The sequence below is a fragment of the Macaca nemestrina genome, chromosome 5 (assembly GCF_043159975.1).
Source record: "Macaca nemestrina isolate mMacNem1 chromosome 5, mMacNem.hap1, whole genome shotgun sequence".
NCBI lineage: Eukaryota > Metazoa > Chordata > Mammalia > Primates > Cercopithecidae > Macaca > Macaca nemestrina.
In genome coordinates this window covers 67983846-67996428 of record NC_092129.1, presented here as the reverse complement: position 1 = coordinate 67996428, position 12583 = coordinate 67983846, and the positions used below count along the sequence as shown (strand labels likewise).

The 12583-nt window shown below is 43.4% G+C and overlaps 1 long non-coding RNA gene and 1 pseudogene across 2 annotated transcripts in view; one reads left to right on the top strand and one right to left on the bottom strand.

Annotated features, from left to right (window-relative positions):
- Positions 1 to 10719, bottom strand: part of LOC139363325 (uncharacterized) — a 99104-nt gene extending 88385 nt beyond the window's left edge. For both annotated transcript variants that reach the window (XR_011623441.1, XR_011623442.1), the window contains exon 1: positions 10583 to 10719. This is a non-coding gene — a long non-coding RNA (uncharacterized lncRNA). The remainder of the gene's footprint in view (positions 1 to 10582) is intronic.
- LOC105489000 (U2 small nuclear ribonucleoprotein B'' pseudogene) lies at positions 8194 to 9086 on the top strand (annotated as a pseudogene).
- Positions 10720 to 12583: the final 1864 nt, after the last annotated feature.

Sequence of the window (12583 nt, the reverse complement as noted above, 5' to 3'; positions counted from 1 at the left end):
GAAAGACCTTGTATTAATTTGTTAGGGTTGCCATAACAAAGTACCATGGACTGGGTGGCTTAAATAGTAGGAATTTATTTTCTCACAGTTCTGGAGGCTAGAAGTTCAAGATTAAGGTCTCAGCAGAATTCGTTTCTTCAGAGGCCTCTCTCCTTGGCTTGTAGATGGTCATCTTCTTCCTGCATCTTTATGTGGTCCTTCCCCTGGGGCCTGATCTCCTCTTTTTATAAGGACACCAGTTAGATTGAATTAGAGCCCACCCAAATGACCTCATTTTAACTTAGTTACGTCTTTGAGACCCTGTCTCCAAATACTGTCACATTCTGAGGTACTAAGAGTTAGGACCTCAACGTGTAAATTTGGAGAGACATGATGAAGAAATCAGGAAAATGAGAGATGGAGGCAAAAAGGGTAGAATAAGCCCCACGTTGAGAGACTTCAGGATGGGCCAGGTCAGCAGAGGAAGTTCTACGAATTTTGCTGGATGGTTTTTCCACCTGTCCCTGATGAGATGTTTAATCCTGTTTCTCTTCCAAAGGGTCCTGGCCTTGCCTAATTCAACTTCTAATTTTTGTTTTTTAAACCATAAAGGATAGTTAAGTGACTGGGGAAATTTTCCCAGACAGTCAATGTATGTCAAATATATTTTAATTTTTTTATTGTGATATACAAGTACATAAACTACACCAATCTAAAGTGTGTTGCTCACTGTTTAAACATGTGTACATATTTGTAACCACCATCTGGATCAAGGCATCACAAGTTCAGCACTCCAGAAAGTTCCTCATACTCTTTCCAGTCAATCCCTGCCTCTCCACCTGGAAGGAACCACTCCAGACATGTGCTCCTGACCTTCATATAAGTGAAATAATAAAAGACGTGTTCTTTTATGACTGGCTTCTATTCTTCTATTGTGAGACTCATCCATGTTGTATTAGAAGTGTGTTGCCTTTATTGCCAAGTATTATCTTATTATGTGGATATAGCATGAGCTATTTATTCATTCTTTTGTTGACAGACATGTGGGCTATTTCCAATTTGGGGCTATTTTGCATAAAGCTGCTATGAACATTCTCGCACATGTCTTTTGGCGGATCTATGCACAATTTGCTTTCAGGTACATAAACCTAGGAGTGGGATTGCTGGGTCATTTCAAAGCTACCCATTAAATTAAATTTGATAAACATATACATGAATTTAAGTCACTTCTTCCTTTTGTTAGGTTATTTTTAGCATCAATGCTGTGAACTCCAATCATGACTTTCATATAACTTTGCAACAGCTAGTTAGGTCATAAATTTAATTGAAGATGCAATAAACTATTTTAAAAATGCCCACTTAAAAATGTACTGGTTGACATTTTACATTAGCAGTAAGATGCAATAAGGCGGGAGCTATTAAAAACAAAATAGCAGATGTGTCTTGAGACCTTTTGTGGGGTGTCACCAATCAAAATACAACAGTTTTTTTGCTACCGGCTTTATGGAAGGAAGAGATAAAGTACAAACTGCCCAGTAATGGTGTGAATCATACAAATTCTCTTCCTTCCTTTCCCTAGGGGACTGTTGACTTTTTGGCTATATGAGAGAAACAGAATTGATCATGTATGATCAGAATGACCCTTGATCATCAGGAGTTCAGAGCTGCTGAGTGATTTTTAGACTGAGGTGAAGTCGAGGCTCAGAGAGGGAAGGTTTTAGAAAGCTGCTCCAGACACCAAGTAGCTGTGTTGGTTCCTGAGCTGCCCAGGGGAAAAATACACACATCAGTGACGACAGGATTGAGCTCCTCTGGATTTTCATCAACCCTTCTATTGCCTGGACTACAGGCTCCCAATGGTGTGCCCAGACTTGAGTTCCTTGTTCTCAGTACGGCCTGGTGGGGTCTGGGGTTTCCAGAGCTTCCTGGCCTATTGTTTCTGGCTGTGAGCGGCCTTGCTTATTTACCTTGTTCCCCAGCGTGTGGTTCAAATACAATCATGTTCCCCGTGCACCATGACAATAGAGAGGATGGGAAGCACTGTATTGGACCATGCTCCCTAAAGTTAAGTTGTACAATGCACCCCACACTTTCTGAGAGAACTTAAGTTTCATTGATTCCTGTTTCCAGAGGCTCGACACACAGAATCTTCCTTCCTGTTCCATCTTTTTTCTTCAGTTCCCCACATGAAATAACTTTTGTAAACAGGTATGGTATAGACAAGCCATCTGCTTATTTCCCTTTCAGGCCAAGCAGTCCCAAGAGAACTGTGAGACCTGGGGTAGACATGCAGGATGTCTACCTGGGAGGACATGAAAGAACTGGATATCTTGTGGCCATTTGCTGGGAAATGGCGAAGACCACTATAGACATGGAAGTCCTCTTCTGTGGATGAGTGGCACTGCCCCAATTCATAGAACAAAGAGTGATGACCAGAAAGGAGTATGGGGTCTCCTAATGCTGGTGAGGAGTGAGGGATGGGTAAGGAGACCTGAGCCCACAGGATCAGCAGGTTGCTACCTCTCCTTCTAGAGACAGAACACAAGGGCCCCTGTGGAAATCTTTGCTTGATGGGGATCAGTTTGGGGGGCAGTACACAGACGCTTTCTGCTCCAGTGCCTTTTGCAAATGTCGTTGGGGCAGTGAGGGTCTGTGTACTGCCCCCTGTGTGATTATGAAATGATTATGAAATCTAAGTCATTTTTTAATGAGAGAGATATAGAAGCACTGATTATAGTTTTTGATGAGTGCAAGGTAAGTGACCACCAACAGGAGCTGATGTGACTCTTGCAAGGAGCAAGGCAACTCGGCATTTTGAACCTTTTCTGCCTAACTGTAGTGTAGACCTAGGTATGATTTCTCCTAGCTCTTATAGAATATCTAAGCTAGATAAGGGATCCCCTGTTTCTGCCATTGTGGATACCAGCCGTCTGGAGGAGCTATGGCTGTTACATAATCATCAGAGACCCTAGTCTGGGTCACTAGCAGGTTCCAGGGAAATTTCTTCTGTAGCACCCAGCCCCTGGGGTTCTGGCCTGATCCGAGGTTCCCTGAGATATCGTGTCTACTCTGCCCTCTCCTCTCCACCCCTGCCCCACCCTTGATGTAGGTATCTAAGGAACTTAGGACAATTTGGAACTTTCAGGGCTCAGCACAGTGTGACTGGAAAGACAATAGGGTTTGGAATCAGACAGACCCGTGCTGGCATACAGTCTTTTTATTCACATTTTCTAAACCTGTGTCCTCATCTCCCAAATGGAAAAGATAACAGGATTCATTTCCTAGGTTCTCATGAGGCATGAGGGAGAAAGTGTGTCTAAAGCACCTGGCACACAGTAGGCTTTTCAATGATCTCCTGTTCCCATGTCATGGTTTCTCTGTGCCCTCAGAAGAGCATGGGACTGAGGGTGTGTGAAAGCTCTGCTTCAGCAACTCAAAATGAAGGGCATCTCAGAGCTAACCCAGGACCCACATTCTGAACCATTGGCAAGTGGAGCAGCTACCCAGGGAAGCTCCAGGTTGGCCCAATAATAGACTGAATCTGATGAAATTAGAATGGAGCCAGGCCAGCTAGAGAGAAGACAGTAACTAGAAAGTCAGCAGCCTGTCATGAAAACTAAATGGCCCCATCTAGGACAGTAAATAACAATCTGGAGACTCGGGGCAGTATGAAATATCTTTCCATCTATGCAAGCAATTTACTTCTTGACAGGATCAACATTTTCACGTCTCCACTAATGCTAGCAACTGCCACTAAGAAAAATTAAACCTCATGGTTCTTCGAAGCCATTGTTTAGGTTTCTGTTACTTAGAGCTGAATATAAACACAAACCAACCCAAGATGGGGGTGATGGTAAAGAAGGTTCTAGAAATGGAGTAGCAAAATCAATCAAAGAACCAAAGATGTGAGAATGAAAACTTGGTTGGAAGAGATGCATCACTTGGCAATCTGCATTTTGTGGGGAGACAGAGCTTTTATGAACATCCAGAACTCATTTGCATACATCCCTGGGCCAAATGGGTATCTCAGGGAAAGAGAAGTCACAAGTAGCCTGATTGAGTGGCCAGTGCAAGTCCTATGTGCAAATTAACACTTTGGGCATATCAAGCTATTGATAATGATCTTTATTTGCCTGACTTGCCCATCCAGGCTGGATCACACCTAGGGGCACATAGTATTGCCAGTTTCCTAATATAATCTAATTTTAAACATATTACCATCATTCTGGATGTAACAACATGCTCTTAGTTTTCCTTTCATAATATCCCGGATGGAGTCCACTTGCCTTCCTGGAACCAAGCCCCCGTCGGGCAATGGAAAAACCAAAGCTTGAAGCCACAGCCATCTGCTTAACCCAGCACCACTAAGCAGTTGGAAGACCTTGACCAAGCCACTTAAATACCCTGTGCTTCAGGTTTCTCATCTGTCAAAAGACAACAGCCTCCTGACTTCAGTGGATTGTCATAGAGCATGGCGGAAAGGGCTTAACACAAGGCTGATCACGCTGCAGGCAAAGAACTAATGAGTGGTACCTAGTCCCTGCCTTGCCAACTCCCCTGTCTCCCCTCGCTGCTCATACTAAATTGGCTCTGAGTTTTACCTGCTCTTTTAAGTCTGACATCAAATCAGGAATTCTCCACTTTGAAACACTTCCATATGTGGACTCTGCCCGTGCTAGAACCTGAGATTGCTTTCCGTGAATCAAGTGATGAGTTTGGCCCTTTCCTCTCTGCTCCCTGAGTTCCTGAGCTATCACTCATGATTGCTACTGGTCAGCATCCCCCACACTCTGTGAGGCCCTGAGGTTAGGGCCCTGTTGTGTCTGTTGTTCTATCTCCAGCCCCTAGCACAGTTCTTGATCCATAGTTAATGCTCACGGACTTGTGGAATAAGTGAGTGAATGAATGAAGTCCTTGAGCATCACACAGGTAGCGCGAAAATGTCCTAATAAAGTACTTTGTGCAGGCAAAGGCTCAGAAAACTTTTGTGGAACAAAAACATTTCAGTCCTACCTTCCCAGCTTTGGTGACTCTAATTGGTATGAATTCTTACCACTTCCTTTTCTTTTTTTGAGACATAGTCTAGCTCTGTCACCAGACTGGAGTACAGTGGCGCAATCTCGGCTCACTGCAATCTCTGCTTCCTGGGTTCAAGCAATTCTCCTGCCTCAGCCACCCAAGTAGCTGGGACTACAGGCACGTGCCACCACACCTGGCTAATTTTTGCATTTTTAGTAGAGACGGAGTTTCACCATGTTGGCCAGGATGATCTCGATCTCTTGACCTCGTGATCTGCCAGCCTCAGTCTCCCAAACACTTTTTCTGCAAGAGAAGTAACCAGGGCAGCACAGAAACCCCTTAGAGCTATACAACCCTGTAACTATATTTTATAATAGCTCCATTCTTTCACAAACCTTCCTCCTTCCTGACCTACTCAAGGGAGGGAAACTGGGAGCATTATCGAAATATCAGTACCTTATCTCTGAAAAAACATTTTTCCCTGGCTGGCCAACTTGAGCATAGCTAAGCACATTTAAGAGATTACAATGGAACCTTGAAATTACACCTTTTAACAGTGACAGCTACCACCACAACTGACATTAACAAGCTCCAGGATGTGCCAGGCAGTGTCCTAAGCATTTTGTTTATCAGCTCTTCCCAACAACCTTATGACAGAGGCAACATCAGCATTTTACTGATGAGAAAACCAAGATACAAGGTGTTTAAGAAACTTGCCTAGAGTTACTAGTAACCGATGAAGCTGAGATCTGAATCAAGGCTATCTAATTTAGAACTGGAACCTTTTTTTTTTTTTTTTTTTTTTGTGATGGAGTCTAGCTCTGGCACCCAGGCTGTAGTGCAGTGGCACGATCTCGGCTCACTGCAAGCTCCACCTCCTGGGTTCACACCATTCTCCTGCCTCAGCCTCCTGAGTAGCTGGGACTCCAGGCACCGGCCACCACGCCCGGCTAAGTTTTTTTTGTATCTTTAGTAGAGACGGAGTTTCACTGTGTTAGCTAGGATGATCTTGATCTCCTGACCTTGTGATCCGCCCGCCTTGGCCTCCCAAAGTGCTGGGATTACAGGCGTGAACCACCACTCCTGGCCTAGAACTGGAACTCTTAACCACTGAGGTATACCAAAGTTTATTATTATTATTTTGGCCCCAAAATTGGGTAACACTGATCCAATCAAAAGACTTCTTAGTTTTTGGATTACTGAATAAAACTCCTGAAAGTACAATTTCACATACATGTCACCCCCCTTCCCCCAACTGGGTCTCAAAGATAATATCAAAGCGAAATTCCGCATTAGCTTGCCTAGTCCTATTATGGCCTAGTAAATGTTTTTCTATTTTATTTAGAAGAACTTGTAATCTGGTTCCCACTCTTCTTTCTTTGCATGTTTTACAGAACACATCGTGCTTGCAGAGAGAGCAAACCATGCCTGTCTCTTGTGGAGCCCACAGTGCTGTGTGCTTAGTGCAGCAATTGGGCCAGGAATGAAAACAACTACACCATAGTAACAATCCGTCATTCTGTCCATCTGCTACCCAAGAGGGATCTTAAAATAGTTTCAATTCACCTTTAAAATCCACTGCTCTATGAAGGGCTTGTAACACTTGGCGGCCTTGGAAGCCTGCCTGAGAAACAGGACCGCTATTCGGACTACTGGTGTCCAGCTGTAAGCCTCCTTGGAGGGAAACAAGCCATCCATTCATTGGGCTGTTGTGAAATTTTCCTTCCCCACCAGCCCTCCCAGCCAAGAAGGAGAATACCTGGAGGAATGGCATTCTGAATTTTTGTTCTTCCTCATGTAGGGCCTGAGTTTTTATTTTCTTAATGGCCTACTCTTTTTTTCCTTCCTGTTTAACCCTCTTCTGCTCTAACTCCCCAACCCTACAACTTTCCCTTTCTTTTAACTTTTCTTTCTTCAGCTGAGAGATTGGGTGTGAGTTGAGACTTTACGGTCTAGAATTTCAAAATTGATTCATGGGGTAACTATCCCCAAACCAGCACACTTTTAATTAGGGTAGGAGTAATGAAATGGGAGACTCCCTGGACCCCTCTGTGGGACTTGCAACAGGGGTGTGGCTCGTTTGCTTGGCCACCACATGCTCAAATCCCTTACAGGAGGGGAGCATGCAGGTGAGCAGGAGACGGAGTCAGGGTGAGCGCCTTTGGGCTCTGGCCCCATGGCAATGTCTACGAGTATTACAATGCTCTTTTAGCCCTGCTGTCCGGGGATGGCTTAAGTGTTAAACAGCTCAGCGAAGAGTCAGGGTGACAGCCTTTTTGGGTCTCTGCACCCAGTGCATCCCAAATTTTGCCTTGCATCCAGGAAGAATGAGGTTACATGTACTTGAAGGATGGTGAATGCGGGGATCTTATTGGGTGATGGAGGTGGCTCTCAGTGGGATGGGAAGCTGGAGAGGGGATAGAGTGGGAAGATGATCTTCTCCTGGAGTTCAGTCATCCTGAAGCTGATCTCTCCCAATGCCCCCAGCCGAACTCCTCTCAGATGCTTCCTCTCTTCTCTCATTCTCTGCCATGCTGCTCTGCTGCTCTGCCATACTTCTGCTCATGGAGCCTGGGGATTGGGATTTTTATAGGTATAGGATGGGGGTGTGGTGGGCCACGGTGGTCTTGGAAGAGGCAACATTTGGGGGCAAAAACAGGAATGCCTATTCCCATTAAAGCCTCGGGTTTCCAGGCTTGAGGGTGGGGCCTTTGCTGGGGAAATGCCCTCTACTACCTAGTATTTCCTTGCCTCCTGTCCATATCCGTAGTACGAGTAAAGTGAGACCTTCCTGGGCAAACCCTGACATCTGGTCCCTGGGGTTAACTCTGGCTCCACTCAGCAGCACCAAAGAGCATGGAGATGCTCAGCATGTGGCGGCTGCAGAGAGCATCATCATGCTTTGTTGGCTCCTGGTTCTAGTGCCTAACTGTGTTCTAGATCTTGACAGGGCATAGCCAGTGGGGATTAAAACAGGACAGAAGATTGCCCTTCTTGCTATTTCCATTTTTTAAAAGGTTACATTCTCAGTATTCTAGTAGTCTAACCTATCATATCTCTAGGTGAATTTGAAAGTTAGATTGCAAAATTTCAATCTCACACATTTTTTTCCATTTTATTTTCATTTAGGCTGTGAAACCTAGCTTAAAATAAACTTACAGTAGTTTCTGTTTCTTATGGGAGACAACGTAGGCCTTAGATTATTTACTGTCTCTTTCTGAAGAATTTAACTCAAACATGGGTATCAGACCAAATCATACAATTTATATCAACAATGTGAATGGCAAAATTAAAAAGGAAGAATTGAAGAGATCCCTATATGCCCTGTTTTCTTAGTTTGGTCATGTGGTGGACTTTGTGGCTTTAAGGACCATGAAGATGAAGGGCAGGCCTTTGTCATATTTAAGGAACTGGGCTCATCCACAAGTGCTTTGAGACAGTCACAAGGATTTCCATTTCATGGTAAACCAATGTGAATATATATGCAAAAACAGATTCGGATATAATATCTAAAATGTGCGGCACTTTTGCTGACAAAGAAAAGAAGAAGGGCAAAACTGTGGAATAGACTGCAACCACCACAAACAAAAGGCCTGGCTAGGGAACTCCAAATTCAGCTAATATCCAAGGAAATTCAACACCAAATCCTCAGGTCCTCGATTATCCTCCAAACTATATTTTATTCCTTAATAACTTACCAGAAGAGACTAATGAGATGATGTTATCCATGCTGTTTAATCAGTTCCCTGGCTTCAAGGAAGTATGTCTAGTACCAGGGAGGCATGACATTGCTTTTGTTGAATTTGAAAATGATGGTCAGGCTGGAGCTGCCAGGGATGCTTTGCAGGGATTTAAGATCACAACATCCCATGCTATGAAGATCACCTATGCCAAGAAATAACATTTGGGATAGTCATCTTTAAAGGACTTGGTGTTATTTATAGTGTTTGTTTTGCTAACATTTGGTTGGGTCATTGTAATAGAGATTACGGGGAGTGAAAGTGAAATTTTTGTGAAGGACTTAAATTATCTAGTGTTTCTTTAGCCTTGGTGAACTATGAAATACGAAGGCCTTAATTTTGTACAATAAACTTTTATTTGTATTCTGTGAAAAATAAATAAATAAACTTACAGCTACGTTTCATATGCATTCTTTGGGGATAATGCTATCAGATCAAGAATACCTTACAGGTGTAATTGCATGTATTCTCACTTGTCGCCCACAGTAAAGCCATGAGGTAGGTGGCACAGTTGAATCATTTTTGAACATAGAACATGCCACTTTGATTTAAAATCAAATTATGGCAACTAGAGCTGAGCATGGTGGCTCATGCTTGTAATCCTAACATTTTGGGAGGCCGAGGTGGGAGGATCACCTGAGCCCAAGAGTTCAAGACCAGCCTGGGCGACATAGAGAGACCCTTGTATCTACAGAAAAATAAAAAATTATCTAGGCATGGTGGCACAGCTGTAGTCCTAGCTACTTGGGAGTTGGAGGTGGGAGGATGGCTTGAGCTCAGGAGGTTGAGGCTGCAGTAAGTTGTCATCGTGCCACTGAACTCCAGCCTGGGCAACAGAACAAGATCTTATCTCAAAAAAAAGAAAAACAAAACAAAAACAAAAAATAAACAAAAACCAATAAATTGTGGCAACTAGGAAGAAAAAGGGTATGCAGAATCAATACCATTAAACATAGTCTCACTGATGACTTTTTTCCATACTTTTGGTTAAGTATAAACATATAGATATATCATTCTAAAACATACCATTTGTTAGATGTTTTTTGTTCTGAGTAATCATAGCAAACAGTTATGATTGCAACCAACAGCCATTTGCACCTGTGCCCCTGAGTCCCCCGTCCAAAGCCTTGCCAGCAGAGCCACCTGTATTTAATACTGAAAACACTAGCTTTCCCAGCTCCCCTTGCTGCCATCAGCATCTAGTTAAATCCTGGCGAATTAAACCAGAAAGAAAGTCTTCGCTGGAGCTTCTGGAAAAAAATCTTCCTCTTTAGTTAAAAGATCCATGCAAGGGAAAATTAGTGCCTCTTTCTTTTGGATACAGACTGAGCTGCAGCAGTTCTCTTGCAATGTCAAAGGGACAATCCTGAGAATAAATGACAACTCACTGAAAGTAGCCCAGCAGAAAGATGACAGTCACCTGGGTTATTTTCCACCGCATTAAGCCACTAAGCCAACATTGAAAATACCTACCTCGGGGCTTCTTGTTTTATGAAATAACTAACATCTTTATTTTTCAAACCACATTTAGCATGCTGTTACTTGCATCTAAAAGCATCCTTAATGATTCACCATATAAATGGTATTGCTGTAGTTCACTATCAGACTTAATTTCCTTTTTATAGGAACCTTTTTGTAATGCTTCTTTTAATCTCTTGAAATTAAATATCTAAGTGACAAAACTTACTTCTAAACATAATTTTGAAATTCAGTAGAATGTTCTTACTGGAATATAAATGAGAAATGTTAAAAAATAGTTTTAAAGAAGAATATACATTTCAATACGTAAGTGCTTCGGTACAACTACAGCAGAAGACATGATAAAGTAGTCAGATCTTACATACCTATGTAGCATCGTTGTGAATAAAATAGCTCTCACATGTAGCATGATACAGGTGTGCTTCGCTGGTGGCTCAAATCCCAACAGAGATGTAGACGTTAGTATGGAGATTATTCAAAAGGAGAACAGCTCTTGGTAAAGTTCCAGCCAAACAATCTACAGTCTCACATGGACTTATGTGGTAGCTGCATTTTTGGAAAACTCAGTGTACATTTAGAACTGTACCAAAATTACACTGGAACACAGAGTTAGGATCCAGAATCATAGATCTATAAATACGTTTTCACCTACATGAATATCTGATGGTACAATTGGGAGTCATGTGAGACTTTGGACAATTCTTTGCAATGCAGAATTAGCCTAGACATTGCAACATGTCTGGTGTCTTACCCAATAAACACTGACAGTGGCCCCCTAATTATTGTGACAACCAAAACATGCCCCCATAGGTTTAGAAAGCATCTCTGGGGACAGTCCTGCAACTGTCTCCCTCATCACACAGGACAATGTCCTGAGGCAGGCACTCTTGGTTGTTTGCTCTGTGTAGATGTCAGAAGCACTCCTTATTTCTGACTCTGCAAGTCTTAGACATGCTTCCATGGGTGGGTAGGTGGAGGGAAACACAGAAGCAAACGGTGGATTGCTTAGGATTGGTGCTATTGCTGAATTTCAAGAGTCACTGGTTCATTGCTTTCTCAGTTTGTGTGCATTTTTTTCAAGAGATCCTCACTATGTGCAAGGAATGATGGTAGATACAGAGCTGACTAAGATTTCCTTCCTGCCCTCAGGGAGGTAGAAGACTAAAATAGAAGCCGAGAAAAGTATCACATTTTAAGATGGAGCAGGTGTTCTTAGCCTGAGATCCCAGGAATGTGCTTCAGGGCATCCTTTAAAACTCTTGAAACTACAGACAACAATGCATGTATATGTATGTGTGTGTGTGTCTATATATATATTTTTAATAAAGGGTGTATAGATTTAATCACATTCTCAAAGAACTCCAAGACACAATAAAGGTTACAGTGGATGCACAGGGCAGGCTGATACACAGGTGACAGCCTATTTGATGGATTTTTGGAAGTTGCCCTCTGCCCCAAGTATCTCTTTTACTCATATTTCTTTCACTGAACTTCTATCAATAGAGAATCACTCCAATGCATGGATCTCTCCGAGACTGACGCTCCAACAACTTTCAAGAAATGTCTATTGAGCTTCTGCTGACAGGCACTGAACTAAGAACCGGGGATGCAGCAGTGAACAGAATGGAGCTTACAGCCTGGTGAAGGAGTTGGAGTGGGAGCAATATGCAAATACGGGGAGCATTGAGGGGCAACTTGACCCCAAGGCAGTGGAGAGGTTCTCAGGAAGAGATAAGCGATCCTGGGCTGTGCTCATGTAGCTTGAGTAACAGCTTCCTGTCTTGTGTGAACAGAGGGTCCCAGTTCATGAGGACACTGCCTTGGGCCTGAGGACACTGCCTTGGGCCTGTGGACATGGGCCGGCTGCTGAGGCGGGAGGTGGAAAGCCTCTTCCAGCATTGGGCCTCAGCCGTGTCTCAGTTTTGCTTGGGTTGGCCTCTGGGGGAACAGGTGGGCCTTGCAGGATGACCCTGATAGCATTATCTGCATTTTGGTGTGTATTTAAGATTCCAGTTCACACGGGCTTCTAGTCGTATGTTGCAAGAGTGTTTGTAAAACAGACCGCAGACTCTCTGGGATTGAAGGATGAAGGGGGAGGAAGGTTTATAACCTGGAAACTATGTGCTGACTGTGGCCCTGTTGGGATGCAGTGTGGTTTCTATGGGGTTCCTTCTGGACCTCATACATTTCAGTTTCCCCTGGAACAAGGCCTTTGCTGAGAAGGAAAACATACATTGGCCATGAAAATGCAGAAGCGCTCCCTGGGTTGCTCCAAGCAGCTCTCTAAGCCGAGGCTTAACTTGTCCTGAGGCCATCTTGTCTTTGGAAACCCTAACCAAGCAAAACACAGATCTTTTTATGCCTTC